The sequence below is a fragment of the Eutrigla gurnardus genome (genome assembly GCF_963514095.1).
Source record: "Eutrigla gurnardus genome assembly, chromosome: 11".
NCBI lineage: Eukaryota > Metazoa > Chordata > Actinopteri > Perciformes > Triglidae > Eutrigla > Eutrigla gurnardus.
In genome coordinates this window covers 25,242,603-25,257,379 of record NC_139925.1, presented here as the reverse complement: position 1 = coordinate 25,257,379, position 14,777 = coordinate 25,242,603, and the positions used below count along the sequence as shown (strand labels likewise).

Below are 14,777 nucleotides of genomic sequence, written 5' to 3'. Positions count from 1 at the left end.
TTGTCAGTAGGTTTGCATTGTCTGAACACTTCTTATATACAATCCTCCCAACCCTGCTAAATGATTGCTGATTTGGAGCAGCTTTGGAGCAGGAGGTGTTGCCAGTCCAAAAAATGACCCTCACACAGTTTGTGAGGAGTCAGCAAGCCTGGATAAATCTAAGGCCCTGTTTACATGAAGGCAAAACACAGATATTTCCACACGGTTTGGCCTTTGATTTACACGAAAACCCTGTTTTTATCACAGAAAGCGATTATTTCTAAAAACAAAAATGGAGATTTCGGATAACGCGGGTTATGTGTTGTCGTGTCAACTGGGAGAAATGGGGTTTTAGGTTCTCAAGCATCACAGGAATTTGCTCGTGTTATTCGTTGTTGTGGATTCTGAGGAATCTGATTGGCTTGCATGGCTTTATCCTTCTCCCTACCCTGCCGCCCATAGGTTTGGCAGTTATAATGGCGCTCAACGGCGTATATTTATGCAGGTTGATGCAGATGACAACTTTTGAAAACAATGTTGTGTGCATGATGTTATTTTTGAAAATGGAGGGGGGGGGGGGGGGGGGGGGGGGAATATGAGTTTCTCTAAATACCCTGCTACGTGTAAACATGGCCTAAGGCTTCCATTTGGTTTTCCCTCACTCTCTCTTCCCTTGTCCATCCAAACCCATGTCCCTGAAATTGGGAATACTCCCAACAATCCTGAATTATTTCTTTTGCAAGGTATTCTTTCCCAATTTCTTTTAATGTGATCCAATATGCCAGCGCAAACTTCTCTCTTCCAAGCTCCAGTGGTATGTCTCCTGCTTCTATGAGTATTGTGATAATGGGGGTTGATTTAATAGCTCCAATGCATACATGTAATGCTCTGTATTCCAGTGGTGTTTTTGCTGCTGCTCCATAAACTATACAGCCATAGTCTATTTTGGACCTCATGCATGCCCTATATATGTCAATTAGTGATTGTTTATCTTCACTCCAGTCAAATTTGGCCACAACTCTCAGTAGATTTATGATTTTTTTGCATTTTGTTTCCAATTGTATTATGTGTGCTTTCCATGTATACTTACAATCTAACCATTGACCCAGGTACTTAAATTTGTTGACCTTCTCCATTGGTTGCTCATATAATGTTAACTTCTCAGCATGATATTTGCACTTTTTTGTGAATATCATGTAGCAGGATTTGCTTGTTGATATTTTGAACCCCCATTCATTTGACCACTTTTACACTTTCCCTATTGCTTTCCTTATGTTCTCTAAAACATATGTAACATTCCTTCCCCACATCCATATGGTGCCATCGTCCGCATATAGCGCTGATTTGATGCATCCATCTAAGTTTGAAAATATGTAATTTATCATAATGTTAAACAATAAAGAGCTAATTGCACTCCCGTGGGGAATACCATTGTCTACATCTAACTCCTCAGATACCTCTGTTCTAACCTTTACTCTGATTGTCCTGCCTGTAAAAAACTCTCTGTTCTAGTACATGCAATATCCTGCAAAATAATATCTTCTCCACCCATTTGCATAAGTGAGATGTCAATGGTATGGGCCTATAATTACCAGGGTTAGCAGGTTCCTTATCAGGGTTGTTAAATGGTAATATTACTGCAGTTTTCCAACAACACAGTATCATTCCATCCCTCCAGATTTTATTAAAGGATCTCAACACTAGCTTGAATGATCCTACTGGCAGCTGTCGGAACATGGCGTAGCATAATTGATCTCGTTCTATGTTGAGTTCTGTCATTGTAAAATCCACATCCAAAGTTGATGTACCATCTTCCCTCTTTCACTTCACATGCTTATTCTCTCAGGCTGCTTGTTCTTTCTGCTGCTTATGGATATCAGTGAGGTGTTCACCACTGTGCACTGCCACAAATGCTCTACCCAACACCTCTACATTTTCTTTGTCAGATACTGCCATCTCTCCATCGATCAGTGATTTCCTTTTCTCACTCATTCTTTTGAACATGGACCATATATCCCCTAGCTCTACTCCTCTGCCTATGGTGGAACAAAACTCTTTCCATGTTTTCTTTTTGGTACATTCAACTGTCCTACGTGCCCCCTTTCCTTTGAAATTGCTAATATTTTCTTGTGACAGGTTTTTCTTCAATGCTCTAAATGCCTTATTTCGTTCTTTTACAGCTCTACTGCATTCCTCGTTCCATCTCGTTTGTTATTCTTTTTTGGAATATTCATATTTGCAGCATTTAAATTATGTTTTGTAATTTGCTTTGTGCATTCCTCTATGTGTCCTTCCAATGTAACCCGAGGGGTATTCCATCAAACTCGCTAAGTGCAAAGCCGGGCTAATTTCGATAAGCCTCGCTACCTTTAGCGAGAGTTGCGTTCCATCAACGTGACTTGAGGGACTCTCCGCTAAGTAACAATGGGAATTTATCCGACCAAACTAGCCTGCTCCGGGGCAGGCTAACCATCAGGCTTACTTTAGCGGGGGTTTCAGAGAAGTCCGTCTGTCGGAAACAACTGTACCAGCAGAAGGTTCCGCCAAGCCTAGTCCTCGTGCTTTCATCACGTGAAAGACCAAAAATTACATTTATGAAGTACAAACTATATTTGCATCAAGTGTCTAAGAATACACGCTTGCAATTAAAAAATATGAATAAATCGTTTATTTCCTGAACACCGACTATCTAAATACATATCTATTTCTTGTGTTGCTAGTCTCCCAGTTGGGTGAGTGGTGATGCACCTGCCCCCAGGTGCAGGCAGTCCGTGTTCACATCCCGGCCAGGACGTCTTACAAATACATGTTTTTTGATTGAATAATTCTCTGTAGATCAGAGAATTAGACCAACATTTTACTTTAACTATGATAAATATGTCATACAATTTCCCCAGAGCCCAAATATAACTTGCAAAGACATGATAGATATAATAGCATGTTCTAGATCCCAATGACAAAGGCATTGCTGCATGCAATTTTCAGCCACATAAATTCCTTTCAGGTGAGTTCATTACTAGGTTCATTGAATGTGTTCATTGAATTGTTGAGATAAATGTGTTGGTCAATGTAGATGCATTTACTAGGCCTATCTAAAAAGAGAGAGAGAGAGAGAGAGAGAGAGAGAGAGAGAGAGAGAGAGAGAGTTCCGGCCAAAGAAAGAAAAAGAGACGACTATGGACGGGAATTGAACCGTGGGCGGCCGCATGTACAGCCGGCACGTTACCTCTACACTATCCTCACATTAGAGAAAACGTAGTCAGTGTTATATTAGAACATGTTACTCTTAACGGTACTTCCGTATTTAATCGCTCGGCAATTCTTGCCCAAGCAGCCTCGTGATTATTATTCATCACTACAGTATTCCCTTTATTGGTTATGATGGGTTTGTACTCCTCATACAGTTCCATCAATAATTTTTGCTCTGGTCTTTTCTGCCATTTTCTCGATGATTCGACATTCACGGTTCTGGGCTGGCTTCATATCCCGTGAACGTGCGTAACACAAGACAACTTTAGCCTGGCTTGAATAAGCCTCAACAAGGCGCGGCTGAAATGCGTTAATGGAATGGGTTTAGCCGCAAGTGGAAGTTGGCGTTAGTTCTAACCAGGCTTAACCAGGTAAGCGCCGCTTTAATTAGCGAGTTTGGTGGAATACCCCTCCGGTTTGCTGACTCCTCACAAACTGTGTGAGGTAAATTTTTTGGACTGGCAACACCTCCTCCCTCCAGGCCAGCAGCTGCTCCCAATCAGTGATCAATTAGCAGGGTTGGGAGGATGGTATATAAGAAGTGCTCAGACAATGCAAACCTACTGTCAACACAATGGCTGAGATTTATGGGTTGTTGAAGTGAGACAGCAGATTGTTCCTCTTCATTGTTTAGATTTGTCTTATCTCAGTTGGCTGAACTAAACACTGATTCTGTTTGCAGAGTGTCATGGATGTCATGCCTGTTGATCAGCAGTGTAACCTGTCTCCCTGCACCAAAAGGTAATGTTGGTAGTCCAAATAGTGGAGCTATATCACGTTTACTGTCGCATAATTAACATTCAAAATGGAAATTGACACATGTTCCATCTCACCAGAAAATGGCTCACCAGGTTTTAGCAATCCTGCACTGAGTGGCTTTGTGGGCTGGCTGTCGACTTCTGGCTCTAGCTACCCAAATGCTGACAGGCTGGACAGTAGTGGCTCTCTTTCCAGTACCTCTGGTAGTATGTTGCAGTTCCCTGCTGCTCAGAACTCCAACAACAAGCCAGGCTCTGTAGGTTGGGGTGGTGTCTTATCTGGACCCCAAGTGACCGGCTCTATGAACAATGCTGGGGGTTCCAATGCCCCAACAGGTGCCTATGGCAGCCTCTCATCCCCTGGGTATGGCCACAGTGGATATGGTAATACAGGTGTAGGCACTGGACTTGGCTATCGAGGATTGGGTGGTAGCTTCTCTGGCCCCCAAGTGACGGGCTCTATTAACAAAGGTGATGTGTCCAAAAGAGGGTACTCTGCCCCAACAGGCATATATGGCAGCCTAGCATCCACTGGGTATGGTAATACAGGTGTAGGAACTGGACTAGGCTATGGAGGATTGGGTAGTAGCTTCTCTGGTCCCCAAGCGACAGGCAGTGCATCCAATGCTGGTGGGTACTATGCTCCAACAGTTGGCTATGCTAGTCGGCCATCCACTGGGAATGATGATAGATGGTATGGTGGCTATAGTAATGCAGGTGAAGGCACTGGACGCTATTACACCAACTCTGGGTCCACAGATGGTAATGGTGGAAACACTCAGTTTAATAATGAAGGTAATGTGGAGGAAAGCCCTGAGCCTGTCCTCAGTGATCTGTCTGACCTGGAGCCAGTCTACGCATTCAGCTCCCGATCACGCTACCAGCGAGGAAGAAGCCAGTTCTACCAAACCCGCTACACTCCTGGGGAGGTCCCATTGCCATCTGTTGCCGTGAGCAGACCTGAACAATCTTCTCAAGCGCCAGCCAAGGGTGGCTTTTGAGCATCTTGAAGGTATTAAAACTAGCGCACTCTGGAGAATTTGTCGTTTGCCAAATTTGATCCATCTTCTGTCCTTTTCAGGATCCTGTGCATCTTCAGACTTGGTCTGGCTGGACACATCTCCAAAAAATAAAGTTGTTTCTGCTCTTTAGTTTTGTCTTTCTGACAAGTTGCTGTTCTACTGTGGATTCGATAATGGTCTAGTCAAATGGGATGTTATGGGTTAAAAGGACACTAACACATTTCCACAATGCTTCATAATGCATGGACTCAAGGACCCATGTAATAAGTGCAATGAAGGCTGAATCCGTTATCCTCTGATTAACATTACTGTTTTGCCTGGGTTTAATTGTAATGGCTGGATGTGTCGGATATTTTGACTGGCATTTTGAGGCGAAGACGTGCACACATGTTGCCATGTATGTAGCCACTTTACATTTGACAGAATTGGCTGCTTAGCGGTCAAATGTAACCTTAACTGTACATGTCAACCTTACTAAATGTTTTTGAATCATGCTAGCGTAGCTAACACTTAAAAATATTTGCCTCCTTTATAACTTTAGTTTATGGATCAATGCTGCTGAAATCCAGCCATCAGCAGTAACTAAGCACTCATGTGGTCCTTTCCTTGGTGACTTGGCTTGTGATAAAATAACCTAGTTCATGGACTTTGTACTTTAGTTGACCAATATCTAAAACTGAACTGTCACCATCTCGACAGGCTACTGTTGGACATTGAAGTCTCAGTCAGCAAGTCCGGTGGCTCGAGGGCACTCTGTCAGATTTTGAATGTTTACAACTCTCACGCTCCTCCCCCACAACCACTGAGCTCCTTCCCCTCGACTTTATGCCCTTTGAAATCCTTTAGATCACGCCACCTTTGAAACACTGGTCCAATGTTGACTCTGGTTTTATCACGGGCACGGTCGCATTTTTTTTTTTCTTTTCCACCGGTGTTTTCTTTTCCTTGGTTCTTTTGGACCTCGTTTCGTTTTTTAACGAGGAATTGGAAGCTTGTTGCTACTTCCCTCCGCCTCCCCCCTGTGATAGTGGAACGACCCGAGGGTGAAGGGGCTCTGTGTGGGCACGAGCGCCCTGCGTGCTGATTGGACAGGATGATCCCGGCGCTGTCGATTTTTGCAAAACAAACAGGCTCTACGTGCAAGTAGAGGTGCACCTTTTTTTCTAAAACCAGGTGATTTATGTTATCTTGTATTATCAGATGACAGGTCAACAAGTGATGACAAGTGTTGACCTGATGATGCAATACAATAATACAAGCATTTATTAAAATTCAGCTAAACTTTTTCATACTCTCGCGTGAAACTTGCGTCACGGAAACAGCTTGGTAAACACGGAAGTAGCGTCGATGCTGCGCTAGCGTTAGCAGCAGAGGATAGAAGCTATCAGGCAAATGTTCTTTTAAATAAACTCCTGGTGTACTTACAAACTTTCAAATGCCTCGTTTTGTGAGTACAGACGCTAAAAATGCTTCTGAGGGGGTATTTGGCTGGATGTCATGGTGGAAATGACCTAGGGTGCATTTTACTCCGAACCATCGCTTTAAGTGCAAAGCACAGGGACATTATGCACGCCATTATGTGCAGAGGTGGAGCAGGAGGTGGAGGTCTGGTGGAAGGAGCTGTTGGCGAGGAGTGACAGCAGGCAGGAGAGAGAGGAGGAGACATCAGCGGAGACGAGGAGCAGGTACACGAGGAGGCTGGAGTTGAGGAGGACGGGGGGGGGGGGAGAAGCATGGACGGCAGGATGAGGGAGCTGAGTGCCGTGGTTCCAGCTGAGAGGAGAGACGGCGGAGGAGAAGGAACGAGTGTGGCTGGAGGCGAGAATCAGAAATGCTTTAGACATCACAGACAGCGACGGCGACAAGTGGAGCAAAATAATAGAGACTAGAAAGAGACCACATGGGGGAAACTGACTGAGCACAAACAAAAATTTAGAATAAAATAAAATGATTTCTTTTTTACTTTTATATCTTTTTATGGTTCAGTTAATCTCATTTAATGGGAATGGGCTAAGGAGTACGCTAAACATCTTGAGAGTTTGCTCAGCCGATATCTGTTTACAAGAGAAGCTTTTACGAAAGCAGGACACTACTAAAACAAGGAAACGCAGCAGGAGAGGTGGTGTGCGAAGGTGTCTAAGGAAAAAGCCCTTTCGACAACCACTACCATTCATCATGCTTGGCAACGTGCAGAGTGTACGGAACAAAGGTTGAGGAACTTCGGGCAAGTGTGCAACATCTGTCAAATTATCGTCAGTCTTGACCTGGCCTGAGACAGACCCGGACTCTGCCATTGACTTGGAGGGCATTACTATCTCCATTGGTGATGTTAGGACACTATTTTCCCAGCTTCATGCCAGGAAATCACAAGGACTAGATGGGTTCAGCTGCAAGGTCTTGAAGGGATGTGCGGATTCATTGGCAACTCTATTTCAGAGGCTGTCAGCACTCAGTGGACGCTGGACTGATACCAGCCCAATGGAAGCGGCCCCTTATTATACCTAAACATAATAGACCTAAAGAAATGAATGATCCAACCAGTTGCATTAACCTCAGTTCTCAGAAATGGCTTGAAATATATTGTTAACATCTCCTGAATGAAGTTTCACCATGCCTTGACTCACACCAGTTTGCTTACCAACCAAGAAGAGGGGTGGATGATAATAATAATAATAATAATAATAATAATAATAATAATAATAATAATAATAATAATAACTTTATTTGTATAGCACCTTTAAAAACAGCAGTTAACAAAGTGCTTTGACATGTCAAAAATCACAGTAGCCTACACACAAATACAGTAAAAGCAAAACAACAACAAATGTACACAGGACAAAGGAAATTATTATTAGCTTGTAAATTAATGTGAGGTGCTTGCAAAGAAAGACAAATAATGGGATAATGGCATAAAACGATAAAAAGATGAAAAGACGGCATCACAGGAAGGCAAATCTATAAAAATGAGTTTTAAGAAGTGATTTAAAAGATGACACTGATTCAGCAAGCCTTATCTCCAGGTAGTTCCAAAGCCGAGGCGCTCTGATAGAGAAGGCACGGTCGCCTCTGGTTTTGAGCCTCGGCCTTGAAACAGTTAAGAGAGACCCGCCCGTGGATCTAAGGCTGCGAACAGGCTCGTATGGGGTCAGCATGTCTGAGATATATTCTGGGGCTAGACCTTGACAAGCCTTAAAAGTGATCAGTAAAATCTTAAAATCAATTCTAAAACGTACAGGGAGCCAGTGGAGTGAGGCTAAAATCGGAGTGATGTGATCCCGTCTGTTAAAACCAGTGAAGACATCTGGAAAGGCCTAGTACCTTTGTTAAGATCGTCTTCATTGATTTCAGCAGTGCATTCAACACCATACAGCCCCACCTGTTGGTAGGTAAACTGGCAAAGCAAGGCGTTAACCAAAAGCTCATGATCTGGATCAACAGTTTTTTAATAAACAGGACACAACAGGTTATGTTTAACTCGACCTACAGGCCTATAAACACCAGAGCCTAGTGATGTTATGGTTTGCGTCGAGGCGTCGAGGCTTCGAGGCGTGTGTTGAGAATTTCGGCTCCTCCCCCAACGAAGCTCCGTGTCGAGATCTGATTCACCTCGGCAAAATGACGTAGCATATGACGAGCGAGGCTTCGTTTCGGGCTACTTTTTCGCGATACAGGTACCGCAGTGATACAGGTTTACAATTGGCGGGACATTATGACTATAAAAATGCCTCATACACGAATACTAACTCGTGGGCTTATCAGTATTCTTATTCATTATTCTTATATATTCTTATACATCATTATTATAAAAATTATGCACATTATCAAAGCATTGTAGGTTCAAATCCAAGGTGGAATTGCAGTGTAGGCCTACCACTTTGACTAATATATCACTTTATCATTATTATAATACATCATTATTGTAATTATTACTACTGCTGGTCATACTACAAAGAGGCAGTGGTGTAGTGGTTAAGAAGTTGGACTTGTTGTCAAAGTTGCAACGATCCACCCCCATGCATCCATTACTTATATTACAAATGATTATTATTATATATCATTATAAGTATTACTCCTATCTCATGTTTCAGGTGGTGTAGTGTCTAAGGACTGAAACACATTATCAAAGTGTTGTAGGTTCAAATCCAAGTCTGTGGTTTACCAAATGACTTAATTTCTATCTTGAGTTCAGAACTATTTATGAAAGGCACACTCACACATGTATCACCAAGATGACATTAAGTCTCAAATGATTTGATGTTGGATCGGCACATATAGCAAACATCTTATGTTAGGTTGACTGGAAATTCTTTTACTTTCTTCATAATTTCATTCACCACTAGGGGTCCCTAGCGTACATATTTGAAGCTTTGGGGTCGAACCACTTTGGTGGTTCATCTGGCTGAGAGGCTTTGATGTTTCATGAGGCTTCATCTCACCATCACTACCAGAGCCCCTTGGGTTTGTTTTGTCTCCTTTACTCTACACACTCTATACTAACGAGTGCCGAGCTAGAACATCCACACACACTTTCTTTAAATATGCAGATGATACAGGGCCAGCAGCTGCTCCCAATCAGTGATCAATTAGCAGGGTTGGAAGGATGGTATATAAGAAGTACTCAGACAATGCAAACCTACTGTCCTACTGTCAACACAATGGCTGTGCTTTATGGATTGTTGAGGTGAGACATAAAATGGTTCCTTTTCGTTGTGTTGTCTCAGTTGGCTGAACTTAACACTGATCCTGTTTGCAGAGTGTCATGGATTTTGTTCATGTTGATCAGCAGTGTAACCTGTCTCCCTGCACCAAAAGGTAATGTTGGTAGTCCAATCAGTGGAGCTATATCACATTTGCTGTCCCATAATTAACATTCAAAATGGAAATTGACCCATGTTCTATCTCCCCAGATAGAAGTCACGACAGACTTGAACAAACAAACAATATAAACCAGATTGTCTCTCTCACACAAGCTACACACTTTCAGAGTGCTGAGGCTACTTCCTGAATCGCGGGCATGTTCAGGGTGGTTTGGTCATAAGCTAGAGACTCAGTCAGAGAAAGGCCCTTCATAGATGTCTGTCATCACCACCATCAACGTCTGTGTGCACCGAGAGCTTGGAATACAGTTTCAACGGCTTTAACACAATTCTCAAATGATAATGAAACACAAAATGTGAAAGCCTCTAAATCACTGGTTCACAATTGATTCAAATTTTAACACGCAAATGTGTAAGAGACGCAGATTGAATATATCTTACTGATCAAAATGTATTACGTTGCTTCTCAGTTGAATAGTTGTTCTCTTCAAAACATGTATGAATTCTTTCATCTTGTAAGTCATCACATGTACATAGTCCATTCAACTGTCTAAATGTGTCATGTAGAACATGAATATCATTATGTACTGTGGATTTGTTGGTAAATTGTCTGTCAGGTGAAACTTGAACTTTACTAACAAATGAGTGTTTGTCAAACAACAAATTCTAAGCACACTCAAAAGCACATTTGAGTGCTGGCTTGTTTATGTAAAAATGATTGGTTATTGAGTTTTCTTCAAGTCTACAGTTGCATAATACTGTAGGATTTAAATGACTATATTTGTAATTACATATAATCTTGTTCAACAATCGCCATTATATTACAAAGCATAATGGTCTTTTAAAATAAAGCAAAACAACCTGAAACATGTCAATATCATCTCATGCCAGGCCATTTGGCACAGTAATCACAAGATGATCACTTTGTGAGCTTGATATTACAGGAAACTGGTGTTAAAAAGGTGAAATGATCATTACTGTCAGGAAATAGCTCCTTGATGCAGCACTGTCCGCTGTGTGAGGTCTGTTTCCTGACAAGGAATCTATCCAAACATCACACAGCCAATCGTTGCTAACACAATGATGAGATTATAAAAATAGTGAATTTGATGATCGCCCAGAAGCTTCCCATTACTGCCTGTAAAGATGGTGTATAGAGGAGGCAGTAAGTGATGAGTGACGGTGTCAACAGATACAGATACATGAGGGCTATACTGTGTGTGTGTGTGTGTGTGTGTATGTGTATGTATGTATGTATATATATATATATATAGCCCAGCTCCTCCAGTCTCCATGCCGAAGTCCTTAGGCAAGCTACTGAACCCCTGTGTGAATGCCATCAGTGTATGAATGTGTGTGAACGGGTAAAAGTGACTGAGTGTGGTGTGAAGCGCCTTGAGTAGCTAGTAACCTAGAAGCGCTTTATAAATGCAGGTCTATTTACCATATATGATTTACTAGCTTGCAGCCATACCTGCCACAGGTGTTTTAGTTTTAAGAGTGACGTGTTAAGTGATGACTCTCGGGGTACGTGGTTGCTGGTAATGACGTCAGCTGTTTAAAACACTGACAGATAGGTGTCCTGTAAAAGCCTTCACTCTATTTTAAATACACACACTATGCCCAGCATTTACATAAATAACTCCAAGCAAGGAAGAAAAAGTCAGCTGAAAGTCACCAGTTAACATGGTCACAGTTTAAACTGAATCCTGCCTGGATTGTGTGTGTGTGTGTGTTGAGTGTGCTGGGATATCGATGTAACAAGCAGACATTTAGATGCTGCTAACAGTTCTAATTCAGTGTTTAAGCTTCTAACTGGTCACTAACGTTGACAACATGTACATTAATATTTATAATGACGTCGGCTGTGAAAGGGTCCACAGGATTTTGATCCTTTGGGCCCTAGTTTCGTGGCGCAGCGCAGGGCGGCGCAGGGTGGCGGAGCCGGCGCAATGCAATTTTCGACCCGCGCAGCCTTGCGCACCGTCAGTTCAAGTGTATCCGTCTGCGGCCTGCAAGAGGGAGGCGTGTCGAGTAGTAGGCGCTGTAGGAGGCGTGTCGCGTAATGACGTCACTACGCGACACGCCCCCCGCCACTACAGGGAACGCCCTACACACGGTTCTTAAAGGGATATGAGCCCACTACAGTTGCATGTTGCATGCAAAAGTTAACGACTTTGCCTACGCGTTCTTTGCCCTATAATGAATGTATTCAAAAGCTTACAAATGTTATTATTACATTTTTAATTGGGTAAAAACAATTAAGGCAGGATTTCATTTATATTAAAATTTAGATGTAAAATTTTCTGACTTTGTCACAAGAGAAAACACAAGATAATTAACAGACAGGAATTCATGAGCTAAATGTCAGTGCTTATGTGGGAGTAAGAGCGTAATGTGTTGATATATATATATATATATATGTATATATATATATATATATATATATATATATATATATATATATATATATATATATATATATATATATATATATAAAAGTAGTGGCCTACCCTATATTTATTTATATAAATAAATAAAAGTAGTAAATAATAATGTCAGTGCTTATGTGGGAGTAAGAGCGTAATGTATATATATATAAATAAATAAATATATATATATATATAAATAAAAGTAGTGGCCTACATAACAAAATTAAAATAATGTGATGACAATAACTTTTATTATTCCTTAATGGGGAATTCATTTGTGAATCTCTCCATTCTGTAGGTTACTGAGCAGTGTTGCTCCCTTGCTTTCTCTCTTGATATCAGCAGGGATCATCAGCAGCATTCTCCTGGAGCTTGAGTTGCTGGCCCTCTCGCCCTCTCTCCTACCTGCAACACCTCTTGGGCTTTGTTTGGTATTCTGATTTCCTTTATTTCACCCTACAACACACACACTACTGTACTCATGCACTCACAGCACTGATCATAGACCATAACTTTCTTTGTCATGGTCGTTTTGTGACAAGTAGCAATTCATCTCAACTATATTTGGTCTGTCAAACGTATTTGTAGTGAAGAAGAGATCTATTTAAAAAAAACCAAACCAAAACATTTCAAGGCTCATTTTTTATTTTATTTTATAGCCTGCTCAGAAATGCCTCAGAGGAGAGGGCTTCTTCCAGTTTCTCCTTGTAAATTTGGAGCTTCTTTGCTCCCTCCTTGGACATGTGCCCCACCAGGGCTTCGGCCATCACATTTAACTCACTGTCAAAAAAGAACAATAAAGGTTTTCAATTACATGTTACATCACACATTGATGTGTCATGTGTCTATCATCAATTCTTTACATATTAATCTTACCACGGTTGATATTGAGGTCCCATTCGGAATCTCGCCACAGCCTCTGGCACTGTTATGTTGAATTTCTCCGCCAGGGTCTGAATCGTTGCCTTGGCAGGATGATTGACATTTGTTAACTTAAATGAAAAAGTCACTGATCTGAATGTAGCCTCATGTTGTGTCCAGTTTGCAATTATTTTTCCTTTTGTCAAATCTTACACTGTAAGAGGCACTGTAAGTAATATTCTAAAAATGGGGGTCTGAATGCTCTCAAAATTTTAACATCACACATCTGCGTTGTTCTATTTCAAGGTTCTTTCAAATACAAGTGTGAAATGTGATGTGAAAAACAACTATCTACAATATTAAACAGTGCCAATATTAATAATTTAACGTAAATTAACAAATCATGTCATACTTCAGGTAGGAGGACATCTAAAATGTACGCAACCCAGTCCTCTTGTTCTGTGGCTTTTGGCGTTGCCCTCACGACCTCATATAAAAATGAGAAGGCCTCATCCAGGCTCTCATTTTCAAAGTGCAGTGTTGGCCTCTCCTCCCTGTGTTTCCATTGTGGGACAAGCTCCCCAGTTAAAATTGCCTGAAAACAAACATGGTGATGGTCCATATTGATAGTATGGTATGGTAGTACTGGTAATAATCTCTTCATGCTGATATACTTACCTCAATATGTTTCCTAACTGAGGAGCTTGTCTTCATGCAGCCAATAAGGTCCTCACACAGGAGGTTTCTGTCTCTCTCGGCTTCTTTAACAGCTTCCTGAAATTTCAAAATATATTATATATTATATATCGTTCTGTTTATACACTTATATTTAATAATATGGATAAATATAGCCTTACTTCCTTAGTCCATCGCTAAACACAATTATTATATACATTAATCGATGAATTAATTAAATTACACGGACACTTACAGTCTGCATATGTTCGGCCATTCAGACTAGTCAAGTTTTACGGCGGAACTGGTTTACTTCCTGTTTTGTTATCCGTTTTGGCGGTCTCATTTTACATCTCGCGTGGTTCAACGTGACTTTCCCGTGTGGAGGGGGCGTGTCGCGTAGTGACGTCACTACGCGACACGCCTCTACGCGAAACGCCTCCCTCTTGCAGGCCGCAGACAGACCCCTCTCCGTCAGTTTGGCAGTTTGGTGGATCGCCTGCGCCAAGATGGGTGTGGCGGCGCAGCAGGGGGAGGCGTCACAGATTCAGCCTGGCGTAGCGGAAGTTTCGTGACAAAAAGCCTCGCCGAGACTGCGCTGAAAGCTCGCCAGCTCCGACCTGGTCTACTTTCGGCGCAAGGCGCAAGGCGTAAATAAAGTCCATTCATTCAATGCGAATCACAGCTGGCGAATCAAGTTTGGCTGACGGCGCGCAGTGCGCACACGTCACCGAGACCTCACAGGCAGGTTTCCACAGTTCCAGGCACATTAAAATGCAATAAACAATCACAACAAACACTATTTAATGCAACTCATTGGGCCCTAGTTTCGTAGACCAGGCGCAGTCAGCTTTCAGCGCACCTGCGCCGCGCCGACGGGGTGTGTCCGCCTGGACTTTGCAAGTTTCGTGCACCGCGCAGGCTCGCGCAGGCACACCTCCCGTCTCGCCCACCGGCGCAAGTGGGAAAGAGGGAGGAGAAGAA

The 14,777-nt window shown here is 42.2% G+C and overlaps 1 protein-coding gene and 1 long non-coding RNA gene across 4 annotated transcripts in view; one reads left to right on the top strand and one right to left on the bottom strand.

Moving 5' to 3' along the window:
- Positions 1 to 14,777, top strand: part of zic2b (zic family member 2 (odd-paired homolog, Drosophila) b) — a 214,702-nt gene that overhangs the window by 165,291 nt on the left and 34,634 nt on the right. The gene's annotated exons all lie outside the window — the stretch shown is intronic.
- Positions 12,908 to 13,893, bottom strand: LOC311020907. Of its 2 annotated transcripts, XR_014597952.1 has the most exons (4): positions 13,797 to 13,893; positions 13,531 to 13,713; positions 13,134 to 13,222; positions 12,908 to 13,037 (listed from the first exon to the last, which is right to left on the bottom strand). It is a non-coding gene; the product is annotated as an uncharacterized lncRNA (long non-coding RNA). The 2 variants fall into 2 exon arrangements; XR_014597953.1 differs by having other exon boundaries at positions 13,531 to 13,887.